The following is a 12,592-nucleotide window of genomic DNA, read 5'->3' on the forward strand; positions in this document are numbered from 1 at the left end:
CAGCTGATACTCAGTAAGTACAGAATAAAGAAATTCTTCCTAGCTTCTTTTCTGTTGCTGTGATAAACACCATGACCAAAAGCAACCTAGGGAGGAAAGGGCTTATTTCCCTCCTAGGCTAGATAGTCCACCATGAGGGCAAGTCAGGACCAAAACTCAAGGCAGAAACCTAGAAGTAAGAACAGAAGCAGAGACCTGACTTTATAAAGCACAGTAGATCTTCTGAACCCCACATACATGCAATGGTACTCTCATGCTTACATGTACATATATGCACACAATACGTATCATATGCTCACATATACATATCATATGCACATACTACTAATAATTAATAATAATAAAGTATTTTTGATTAAAAGAAGATCTGATTTCTTAAGAACATTTCAAGTACATAATAAAGTATTTCTATTGATTATTTTGGGTTGTGATATGCTGGGGATGGTATCTCTGGGGCTTCCCACATGCTAGGCAAGTACTCTACCACTGAACTGTATGTCCAGACAGATGCACTGTAACGAACTACAGTTGCCATGGGAGGCTTCAGGTCTCGCAAACATACTGATAGCTGAAGTTTCCTACCCTTCAGCAGCACCTCTGGGTGTCCTCTTCCATTCATCCTCCGGTAGCCACCATGTCTGATCTGTTTTTCTGCCGCTATACAATAGTCTTTCAGAGCTGTCCTTGATGAGACCTTCACTCTACATGTAGTTTCCCAATTGCCAAACACTGTTAAAAAGAGTGATAGAAAGCCTTCATGAACCTAACACCCCTTATTCTCCAAACTCAATGAACTTACCAGACCCCTCACATTAGGAACCAAAGCTGCTAATCGGTAGCGTGGGCATTTGTAAACAAGAAGATGGTTTAGAGTCATTTAAACCATCAAAGATGTGTCATTAGCCATGTTTTCCTTCTATGCACGGAGTCTCTGTACAAAGAGATTTCCCAGCCCTCCCCATGCCAGTTACTCTTTTCCAGATGTTCTGAAACAATATCAAATGACCCAGTTTACCCCTGAGAGGTTTATAGAGGTGCATTTATGGAAAGGCTGGCTGAGCGAGGCCGACACATTCCCTCAGCAGCTTAGTCCTAGATAATCTCTCCCAACACAGTATCGCATCTGACTTTCCCTATGGCACATTGGTAAGGTTTTCAGAAAACGAGATGCTAAATGCTACTGAAGTGAAGAAGAAACTTAAGAAGCTTAACAATGACTGTCGAAATATTATCACCAGCTATCGGCGTAACAGTATCCAGTCATTCCCCACCTACAGGCACAGAATTTAGGCTTAAGCAGATGAAGACAATCCTGAGGAAGTGCGTGGTCTTAAGTGTTTAAGTATCAGCAAGTCAAGGGGAAAGGCTTCGTTAGTGTAAAACCTCAACATGTGTCGTTGGCTTTTTATGTCGAATAATATGAAGACAAATGACAGTAGCCAAATTGAATATGCCCAAGAGGCACGCCAAGTTTACACTGAAATCATGGAGCAGTAATTCTGCTGAAATTTGTGAGTGGAGATAGTTTTGTTCTTGCATGTGGGCAGCAAATACCAGAGCAATCCCTAGGATCAAAACAGAGCTTTTGTAACAGAGGTGAGCTGCTTCTTCATTTTTTTGAAGAGAAACACAATATGGCCTTATATTCATTCATTCACTCATGCAAAAGACTCTCCATTTCCCCAAACACAGGTTAGAATCTGCCAGGGAAGTAGGCTGATTCCTCCTCAGTACATCCTCTATGTGTCCAGGACATTGAATGGAATAGGTCGACCCTTCCCTTAAAGTAAGCAACCAGGCAAAGGTTGGATGATGGGATGTTCTACAGCATGCCAGTCATCCAAAGGTCATCAATGTGGAATGAGAAACCTTCCTGGAATTCCCAGCAATTACCCTGTTGAAATCCTACACACAAAAGGGAACATGAACTTCACACTCCAGATTGCCTGCTGGTAGGCTCCATTTGGAGTCATTTATAGGGAATATTATCACACATCCCCAGCAAATTGCTGAATAGATCACAGTCCTTACACTGCATTCTGTAATATCCTTGGGCCTTTATCTCTTAGGAGGCTGGAGAACTTGTGCAGCATGAATCTGTCTGGCTAGCTCAGACTCTACAAAAGAAGTACAACTTCCTGTGAAATGGATGCACACTTGAGATGAAGGGTCCACTCGGCTTGAAAATGGGTGCTGTGAAACACCCAAGACTGAGTGTTCGGAGTCAGCTGCCATGCCTGGTCCCTGACCTGCTCATAGTTAGAAATGTGAGTTAAATTACCTTTATCTCAATATCCTTAACTCTCAGTGGTGTTAGTGGATATGGACTTAGCTGCTTCCTCTCCTTTCAAAGCCAGGGACAGGTTTGGGTGGTTAGAGTTGAGTGGGTTGGACAGGAGGAAATCGGAGATTTTCTCTGCTTCTGGTAGAGTTAATCTCTCAACTAGACAGTGCTTCTGCTCCTCTTCCAACAGACGCTCCCAGGTGATCAGTGTGACAGTAAGAGCTAAGTTCTTTAGAATGTTCCAGTTTAAAGTCCAAATGATAGATGATTTCCACATCCTGAAGCAAACACCTAAGCACTTGTATTTCTTTCAACAATTTATTCCAGTTTGAACAAGACAGTCCATTTCTCATCAAGATACAGAACCAGCAGGTTATACATTTGCAAACAAAAACATCTGATTTCTATTCAATTACTGAATTTAAAAAAAAAAGAGAGAGTCCTACAAAGGATGTTGTAGTAGAGACATTATTTTATAGTGTACATCATTCTGTGTTTGGGAATTACTCCCTGTCTGTACAGATCTTGGTTTTTAAAGGTTCTGTTTAGGAGGCATTACTAACAGTAATCTTTGCGTATTCTCGATTGACTCTGGTCACCCCAAGAAGGCTCACTTCAACTTCATGAGCATTTACAACCCTCGTTCCACCAAATAGCTGACTGGGCTATTGTGAAGTCAAGTTGGTCTCAAACTTAGTATCCCTAACCACTATTCTGACTTGTTTCCTGTTTGCCAGAGTGAGATACTTGTTTTAGCCAATATGCTTTGTTCAGGATGGGGCATTGAAATGGTGAAGCATGTGAAAATGCTTTCTGGAAAGCCTGACAATGTGACTTCCATCTTCAAACCCACTGTAGAAGGAGAGAACCAACCCCTCTGATCTCTATGGGTACACCGTGGAGATGGAACAGTGTGTGTGTGTACATGGGAAAATGTATGTGTGTATATACATGGAACACTGTGTGTGTGTGTGTGTGTGTGTGTGTGTGTACCTGGGACAGTGTATGTGTATATGTGGGAAAATGTAAATATTTGTACATGGAACAGTGTATGTGTGTATGTGTGCATGAAACAGTGTATGTGTGTGTGTACACATGTGAAAATGTATGTGTGTATGTACATGTGGAACAGTATATGTGTATACATGGGAAAATGTATGTGTGTGCGTACATGGAACTGTGTGTATGTGTGTGTGTGTGTATGTGCATGGAACTCTGTGTGTGTGTATGTGCATGTGCACAAGTCTGGAGATTGAAACCAGGTGCTCACACTTCCTGGATAAGTGCTGTTCCATGAATCTATAATTCCAGTCCTGGGTCCATTTTAACTCTGCAAATACTTACCCACATCTTCGGCCATCAACAGTGGAGCCTCCTTATGCCGTGAGTGGAAACTAACAGAGACCTACAGCCGGACCGTGTATAGAGACTAAGAAACTTGAGAATGCTCAGTCCTGAATGGGAAGTCTTCATTACCCCTCCCCTCAGGGCTCCAACAGCTATGCGGAAGAGGAGGTAAAAAGATTGCAAGAGCCAGAGGGGATAGGTGTTGCAAGGAAGCACTGTCATCCAGATACACAGAACTGACGCACATATGAGCTCACAGAACACTGGATAACATGCATGGGGCCTGCGTGTGCAAACCAGACAGAGTCCCAGAGGTGAGAGGGACAAGAGGGAAACAGCTCCCAACCCTAGGCAAGAATCTAGCTCCAGTTCACAAACATTTGCATAGGAAAAATGAGGTTTTTTCCAATGGAGTCACACTGGGTATAGAAATCACACTTAGAGGTAGGTCTTGTGCCCAGCGGTGGAGGACATCAATGATATTTTTGTAGAATTTTTTTGTCTCATATTGCTTTATTTGGCCTTTTTTTAAAAAAAATCTTACATACACATATAAATGATGGTTTCCAATTTTGTCTTTTTATCGGTTGTGATTTGTGTGTCTCTGTGTGCCCCTATGTGTCTCTGCATGTGTGTGTGAGTGTGTGTGTGAGTGTATGTGTATGTGTGTGTATGTGTGTGTGTATGAGTGTGTGTGTATGGGGGGTATGTGCTTGTGTGGGTTGCTTGTGCTTTTCCTTTTATTTTTACTCTGGGTATTTATTTATTTATTTATTTATCTTCTTTGCCTGTTTGATTTTTAACAATAGAGAAAGAAGGCTTGGAATTCAATGGAGAGGGGGATGGGAAATACCTGGGAGGAGATGCGGTGGTCACCCATGATCAGAATTTATGTAGGAGACAGTATTTTCAATTAACAATAACAACAGGAGTCCTTAACACTTACACTGCTGACCCCATGAAAGTCACCCCACTTTTTCCAACCAGAAGGAAAAACTACAATGCCCATGTTTTCTGCTCAAGGGAGAGACATTCTCTCATTTTGCCAAGTGTACTTTGTAATCTATATTTGATCCACAGAGGCCCAAGGGAGCTGTACACTTTCAAACATGATATTGGGTTTATTCATAGTATTGTATTCATAGTTTATTATTTATTTAATCTCCCAACTAGCAAGACCTTGGGGAATTAAAGTCTGTCTCCCATGGGTACTTCTCGGGGTGTCTATAATGAGAAGTGATGTGTGCTTCTCTCTTGTATTTGTGGCCTGTACTGAGGGAATTCATGTCTACAATTCTCCCTGATGTGAAATCTTCCAAGAGGGTCAATCCTACTACCAGTCTAGGGAGGGGCAAGTCAGTAGACTTGCAGAAATGATTATCAATGTCCTCCCACATTGTAATTCTAAGACTCACCTCAGTACAGGTATGAGAACTTTAGAAAGAAGTTAAAGACGGATACGTATCTGAAACCAGTTCCTCTTCAGGTCTAATACCGTAGCGTCTCCTCCTTGTCCAAGTGACCAGGGCTAGTAATTTATGGCTCCCATTAAGAGGGTTGGCTAGATGTGCAGACATGTCAATAATTATTTCTGCTGGAGCTCAAACAACAGAGGAAGTCTCTGTCGAATGCCTTGTTTTAACAGAAGACAGAACTGCCTGACCTGGGTTTTATGACAGATGTCAAATACATCGACATGTGTTGTGAAGCAGATCACCTTATTGGCAAAGAAATGAAAGCCTACCAAGAAGACAAATGGTTAGCTTCCCTCAGGGGCTTCCTCATGTCTGTGCAGGCTTGGCATTGACCCTGAAGAAGGACCAGTGAGCAGGTGAGAGTGGACACCCTGGAGACGGTCCTCTATCATAGGGCCTGAATACTAATAATGTCTCCATGCCCCAGAGGGCTGGTGAGAGAGTACAGGGGAGGAATGTGTGGGGTGCCTTGAAGAACAGCCCTATAGTGATCAGGAAAAACCAAGTCCCCCCCACTTACAGATTTATGTGTTCACCTTGGGGGTCCCTGGGATCTGCTCAAGAATTGTTTTCTCCAGCCTTCCTTTTGTAATTCAGCTCTACACATATTTCTTGAGAGCCTACCATGCTTCAGGTATATGTCAGGCACTGGGCATGAGTGCTGAGCATCAATGATGGTGCTCCAGCCTGCATTCTACTTCTTGGGTTTGCAAATTCTAGGTTACTGGAGAGCACTTGAGGTCTTGGGGCTACCTTTCTGCCCCTCATTTTTTCTTACCTGAGAAAACAGGCTCAGGACTCATGCTTATGCAGTTGCAAGGGTTGAACACAGTGCCATTTCTATGCTTCATGCATAATGGGTATAAGAAGGGAGAGACACAAAGCCATCTACACTCAGTGTGTATGTTGCCCCTTATCACTTCCCAAGGCTCCTATGTGCTGATGCATACAACAGTGGGAAGCAAGCTATCAGAAGCGATATGACATTATGCCAATGATGAATCACATATGTGACAATGGCCATTTTTATGGCTTTATGATGGAGTGGAAAAATTTCTCTGGCCTGACAGTATTGTAGTCATAGTAAAATCAGAGTGTAACCATCACTTTGCTCATGTGGGGATGCTGGTCTGAACTAACCCACTGTACTGCCAGTCTAATTAAAATATAGCACATGCAGTTATGCATAACACATAGTATGTAATAAACATATGTATATGATATATGCATGTATGTATGTATATGATATAGATGTATATGTATGTATATGATACATATGTGTACATATTTATATGTATCTGATATATATGTATATGCATATATATGTGAGACAGAATCTTGCTATGCATCCTGGTGTACTGATTAGTTTTATTTGTTTATTTGTTTGTTTGTTACTTTTCATTGACTTGATACAAACTAAAGCTCTCTGGGAAGAGGAAATCTTGTTTGACAAAATGTCTCCATCAGATTGGCCTTTTGAGAAGTCTATGGGGAAATTCTCTTGGTTACTGATTGATACTGGAAGGAGCAACCCATTGTGGGATGTGCCATCCTGAGCAGATGCACCCGGGAAGGAGGAATAGGAAAGATAGCTGACTGTGAGCTGGGAGAGCAAGTCAGGAGGTTCTGCCATGGCCACTGTTATAGTTCCTACCATGAATTCCTGCCCCTAGTTCCCTTCTTGATGGACTCTAGGTTAAAGTCAACTTTTCTTTCTTTTTTTATTCCTCAAAGTATCTTTTGGCTGTGGTACTTATCAGATGACTAGAAAGCAAACTAGGACACCCAAATTGGCCTCAAACTTGCAGTCTCCCTTCTGCCTCTTCAGTGATGAGACTATTGATGTGTACCACAAAACTTGGTTTATAGTATATGATTTATTATTTTAGAGTATATTCCTTCTATTGGTTCATTTTCAATTGAAAACATTTTTTTCATACAATAATATTCTGACCACAGTTTCCTCACCCTTATCTAATCTCAGATTCCCTCCTATTTGGTAGAAAATGATTGATTGTAGATGATGCTGTCATAGGTGATGCTGGCACCCTTCTGTTTGTCACCCCCTTGATGGCATCTCACATGCTGTTATATGTCTTAAGTGACCTGCACTGTGTTGGGTATCTGAATGCACACCATCATGTTTACCCAGCCACAAAGCCATGCATGTGACAGTGCAGTCTAACATCATCTGTCCACTGTCAAGTGACATCCAGTTCTTATGAGTCTATTAGAATAGAGAAGGCAGGGATGGTGGAGAAAGAAACTTCGATGTTTAAAAAGAGGTCACCCACAAGTTAAGAGTATAGACACACGATAAAAGAGGAAGCAATGACCACCCACAGTCTGCTTAAAGATGCTGAGATCCAGCTCACTCATATGACCTTTCACCAAAACAATCTTGTGTTCCACCCTGACCTCTCTGTATCCCTCAGTGGGATGGAAGAATAAGGAGATTATGACAAATGAACCTTCTTGTGGGAAGGTGTCATTAGCGGCAGTTTGCTCTACCCAATGGACAGGACATGATGTTGTTCAGTGGTCCCTTCAAACAGGCACCTGGCCATGACCAAGGCCCTACTTGACAGTTTGTCTTGGACTTTCTGTGCTGTGATGCACTGCTTGGCCTGATGCACATGTTCAGTAGATGTTTCTAAATTTATTTCACTTGCTACTCTGTGTTCAATGATGGTATTATACTTTTGAAGAGATTGCCTAAGTCACTGGAAAGGCATAAGGGATACATTATAGATGAAATGTAAAAGAGTCAATATAACTGGACTTTTTATTCTTTTAAAAACATTCCTTCTTGTGGGATAGAGGAACACAGAAGGGAATAGCACAGTTTATTCTCTTTGGGTGGGCCAGATACAAGTCATTGAGTTCTTTCTCTCTATCTCTCTTCCTTCCCTCCTTACCTCTCCCTCCCTTTCTTTCTCCTTCCTCATTTCATTTGCCTCCCCCCTCTCATGTGTGTGTGTGTGTGTGTGTGTGTGTGTATGTGTGTGTGTGTGTATTCACATACATTTGAATAGAAGAAAATTACAGTAAAACTGAGGCAGCACAACTAAGAACATTCAAAATTATTTTAATCCAAGTGTTGTTTATGTGTGTTCATTTGTGTGTGTAGATCAGAGGACAGCCATGAGTGTCCATCCTCCTCTTACACCTTGAGGCAGGATCTTCTTGTTACTGCAGCAACATAAGCCCACCTAATTGGCCCATAATCTTTGAGAGATTCTCCTGTCTCTGTCTCCCATCTCACCAAAGAAGTGTTGAGATAACAGACCTGACCTAACACATCTGTCCTTATATGGGTTTTGAGGACGCCAACTTAGATCCTCACACTTAGTTCCCAAGCGTCTTTCCACTGAACCATCTCTCCACCCTCTTAAGGCTTTATACATCATGAGGTTCTACAAAATTGAAGGAGATGAAACATAAACCAAAGAACTAATGTTATAGGAAGGTAGAGTAGAGGTCAACGAACACTAAAGTATATTTGAAAAGCCTACGTGGAACCTTCTACTGGAGAAGCTTCCTTTGCTTATTTAAAATAAATCGTTAGATACTAACAGTAAAACCCACTGTAAATGGGAGAGCTGAACAGTCTGTTGCTTTGGGTCTTCTTTGTGTAATTATGAAGTCAAATTTGTATAGGGTAGATTTCTGCTCTGTGTGCAGCATGACCCATGGAGAGAAATGATGGGGTATAAGCTGATTCCACAGGTTTTGTTCTTAAAATCCAATTGTCAGAAGCTTTCTGCAGGGAACAGGACAGCAAAGTCCCTTGACTTTTGTGTGTGAAACAGAGGATGAGAAGGAAGTTGGAACTCAAAGGAGGCACTGCAACTGCTTCCATAGGATCCTAGGTAGATCTGGTCATCCAGCAGAAGGTGGTGACTCCCTGGAGACCTTTCTTTCCCAGGCCAGGTGGAAGTATAGAAAAAGGAAAGATTTTCCATTTGCATTTAGGAAATGTAGGTTCTTGTCCCTGGGCATGCAGAGATCGCAGCTTTGTAGTCCCATCTGTGGCATGCAAATTCCTATTCTCTCCCTTTCATTCTGACTCCATTATACCCTCTTGTTTTTTATTTCCCCTTTGAATTTGCATTAAGTTCATTATCTGCTCTTAAGGAAGAGAGAGTCTCCAGGGTTTGATTGAGATGTAAGACACCACCAATAAAAAGGTGGAAAAGGAGGAGGAGCTCTCCATTACATGTGGTACCCTCCAGGAAACTCTAGTCTCAGAGACCTTTATTAACTTGATCCTTAGAAATGCTGTTTTAATTTTTTCATAATCATCATACAAATTGATCATGATAATCTCTGGGAAGAAAAGAAGTGAACCAGTGGCCTTGTTAACTGGGGTGCAAGGGGACTGGTGTTCATCAGAGTTGGTACCCTTACCCCATGGTGGCCCAGACTTCTTTGTGTGCCCAGTCCCCTGTGGGAAATGGGTATTGTTTCCTGCCCAGCCTGTTTAAATTGCCTCCTATATTTTGCTTCCTTACAGAATAATAGAAGAATGTGAAAGGTCTCAACCTTAGCAGTGGAGCTCTCTGATATATGGGGTCTTTTCCAACCATTCCTTCCTGACATCAAGGCTTCAGACTGCTAAGCTTTGGGCACTATTTGGGGTCAGTTTGTGTTAAAATGTAAGGCTCAAATGTGTAATTATAAGTACTGTTTATCTGAGCTGGAAGGGCTCCTCTGAAGCCCATGTTTTAATTTTAATAGCACACAGAGTGGCAAAGTTAAATAGATTTATCCAAAATACATTTGGTAACAGATTTTTTTTGAGTCAATTATTAATTTTATTTGAGTGCTTTCCTTTTTTTTTTATTTTTTATAAACTGTGAAACTCAAGAGGAAGCAGAATCCCATGCAATGCCTTTTATTGATGGCCTGCTATGTGCCAAGAAAGGTGTTAAATGTTTTGCAATGCTGCCTCATTTATCCTGATCTTACAGACAAGCAAAAGGAGGTGTGAAGAGGTGAAGCTTCTCACCCAGCTGGAAAGTGGCAAAGTCATTCACAGATCTGCCTCCGCTAAAAAATATTGCTTTATGCAACTCTTTGAAAGCTAACTTTTGGGGAGCTACATGCCGCTTCTCAATGAGACTTGTGTTGGTAGCCTAGAGCCAGAAAGTTACTCTTCCTTTTGGGGTTGTGACAAGTGCCTGGGCAAGGACTGGCCCTCGATGGTGTCCAGTACCAAATCTGGTATGCATGAGTGTGTCTTCAGCTTGTGTCTATGGTGTTCAGTGGTGGGTGCTTGGGAAAACAATTGGGATCACATAAAGTGATTAGGGTGGGTATCCCACAATTCTATGCCTGCTATTTTATAAGATGGGGGAGACAGCCTTTCCAAGGCCCTCTATACCTTTCTCTTTGTGATGCTCGGTGTTGTGTCAGATCTCTGTCTACAATGAGGTTATCACCACCAGATAAGGCCCCCAGACCTTGCTTATACACATCTGTAAGATAAATTAAATTTATTTTCTTTATAAAGTATTTCATCATTATGAAAGAAGGGCTCATTCAACCTCTCTTTGGAAATCTCTTAGCTACCATGATGGAAAGGGTTACATATTTTTAAAGTTATGTATTTCTGACTCTTGAGAAATTTTATATGAACTTGCATGGACACCTACACTCTGTAATGTATTGAACTTGAATGTAGTGCAAGAAACACATCATGAGCTCCCCGATGCATGCTGGGTAGTATGATCTGTGCTTCAGAGTCACAAAGCCAAGGCCACACAGAGTCCTGTAGGTAAGGAGAACTCTGGAACAAAAGTCTATGAGATCCAACAATCCACAGCAGAGCAAGGACTCATGAGGAGCTTTAGAAGTGCAGGAGTCACTGAATCCAAGGTGTAAAGCTTTTCATAGGAGCTGTTCACATTGAAAAGTCAGGGAGCCGCACTACTCGGAAGGAAATATCTGATTGGACCAGAGAGTGTTCTTATTCAGGGAAAAGTAACAACTACGAGATGATTGATTGAAGAAGATGGTGCTCCAGGGTCCCCAATGAAGGAGCTAGAGAAAGGACCCAAGGAGCTGAAGGGTTTGTAGCCCCTTAAGACGAACAACAATATGAACTAACTAGTACCTTCAGAGCTCCCAGGGACTCAACCACCAACCAAAGAGTACACATGGTGGGGCTCATGGCTCCAGCAGCATATGTATAGCAGAGGATGGCCTAGTCAGTCATTAATGGGAGGAGAGGCCTTTGGTCCTGTGAAGGTTCTATGCCCTAGTGTAGAAGAAGCCAGGGCCAGGAAGTAGGAGAGTGTAGATTGGTGAGTAGAGGGAGAGGGGAGGGAACAGAGTTTTTTTATTTTTTTTCTTTTCTCTTTTTCGGAGGGGAAATTGGGAAAGGAGATATCATATAACATGTAAATAAAGAAAATATCTAATAAAATAAACAAGAAGATGGTGCTCAGTGGAGAAGGAAGCTTTAAGGCCAAATAAAATGTGAGAAACAGTTAGAAACCCCAGTGCATAGGTTGTTCCCTGTGAATCTTCTCAGGCCTTTAACGTGGCCCTTGGCAGCATGAATTTCCAAGGGTTTTGATCCTGTGATGAAAAAATACTTCTTTAGTGTCGAGACACAAGGCAGCAGGCTTCAGAACTTTGGAGGAGTTCTGTTTCAGACAGGTAACTACAAGCCCTGAAGGAGGAATACCACTGTTGAGAGATGAAGCCCAAGGCAACCTATAACTAGGCATTTCCAGTCTTCTAGACAAAGGAGGGTAAGGGTCACAATTCAGACAGTGACTGAGGAAAGCAAGATGGGTGGAGAGGGATGTGAGCTGTAGTGGCACCCCATGACTGTAAGGGAGCTCGAGAGAAGGAAAGGATTTAAAGGGGACCCTGAAATTTTAGACCAGAAGCTTGGGCAGTGAAATGTTGGGAATGTGAGGAATTTAATTAAGCTTGAAGTACGTTATGATTTAAGTATGTGAGTTTCACACGTATGTTTCTTGTATGATGAGTGTGTCTTTTCTTACTCCATCCTGTCAGGTCGTTCCCTTAGGCAGTTTCTCTTCCACTTCCTCTGATGCTGGATACTTGGATTGTTCCGTATTTTACTTACTACAATGATGTGTAAGCTGTAAGTCGAACCATCAGAGATGGTTAACAAGCAGCCAACAAGTAAAAATACCTTTAGTCAGACATATATGATCTTAAGTTTATTTCAATCTAATGTGTCAAGTGGGTCCTCACAATCTTGCAATATCTGAGGTGTCATCTCACTTAATATCAAAGGTGGCTTGACCACAAGTGCATAAAATTGTAGATCATAGAGAGCTGTGTTTAAATGACAGCAAGATACAAAACAGTTATTGGTCACGTACACCGAGAAAGTGTGCCTAGCACAGCCTCCATCATTAGCAACCACTGAAAGGAAGAGCAAAAAGAACAAAAAGAAACACAACAACACTCACTCCATTTGCATGTTATTTTTTAAATTCTT

General features: G+C 41.8%; 1 long non-coding RNA gene across 11 annotated transcripts in view; it reads left to right on the forward strand.

Moving 5' to 3' along the window:
* Nucleotides 1-12,592, forward strand: part of LOC116102385 — a 181,734-nt gene that overhangs the window by 107,179 nt on the left and 61,963 nt on the right. For 9 of the 11 annotated variants that reach the window (XR_004123131.1, XR_004123134.1, XR_004123125.1 and 6 more), the window contains one exon: nucleotides 2,070-2,267. The exons of the other annotated variants lie outside the window; for them this stretch is intronic. This is a non-coding gene — a long non-coding RNA (uncharacterized LOC116102385). The remainder of the gene's footprint in view (nucleotides 1-2,069; nucleotides 2,268-12,592) is intronic. 11 annotated transcript variants of the gene reach the window in all.

The sequence above is a fragment of the Mastomys coucha genome, unplaced genomic scaffold, assembly GCF_008632895.1.
Source record: "Mastomys coucha isolate ucsf_1 unplaced genomic scaffold, UCSF_Mcou_1 pScaffold21, whole genome shotgun sequence".
Taxonomy (NCBI): domain Eukaryota; kingdom Metazoa; phylum Chordata; class Mammalia; order Rodentia; family Muridae; genus Mastomys; species Mastomys coucha.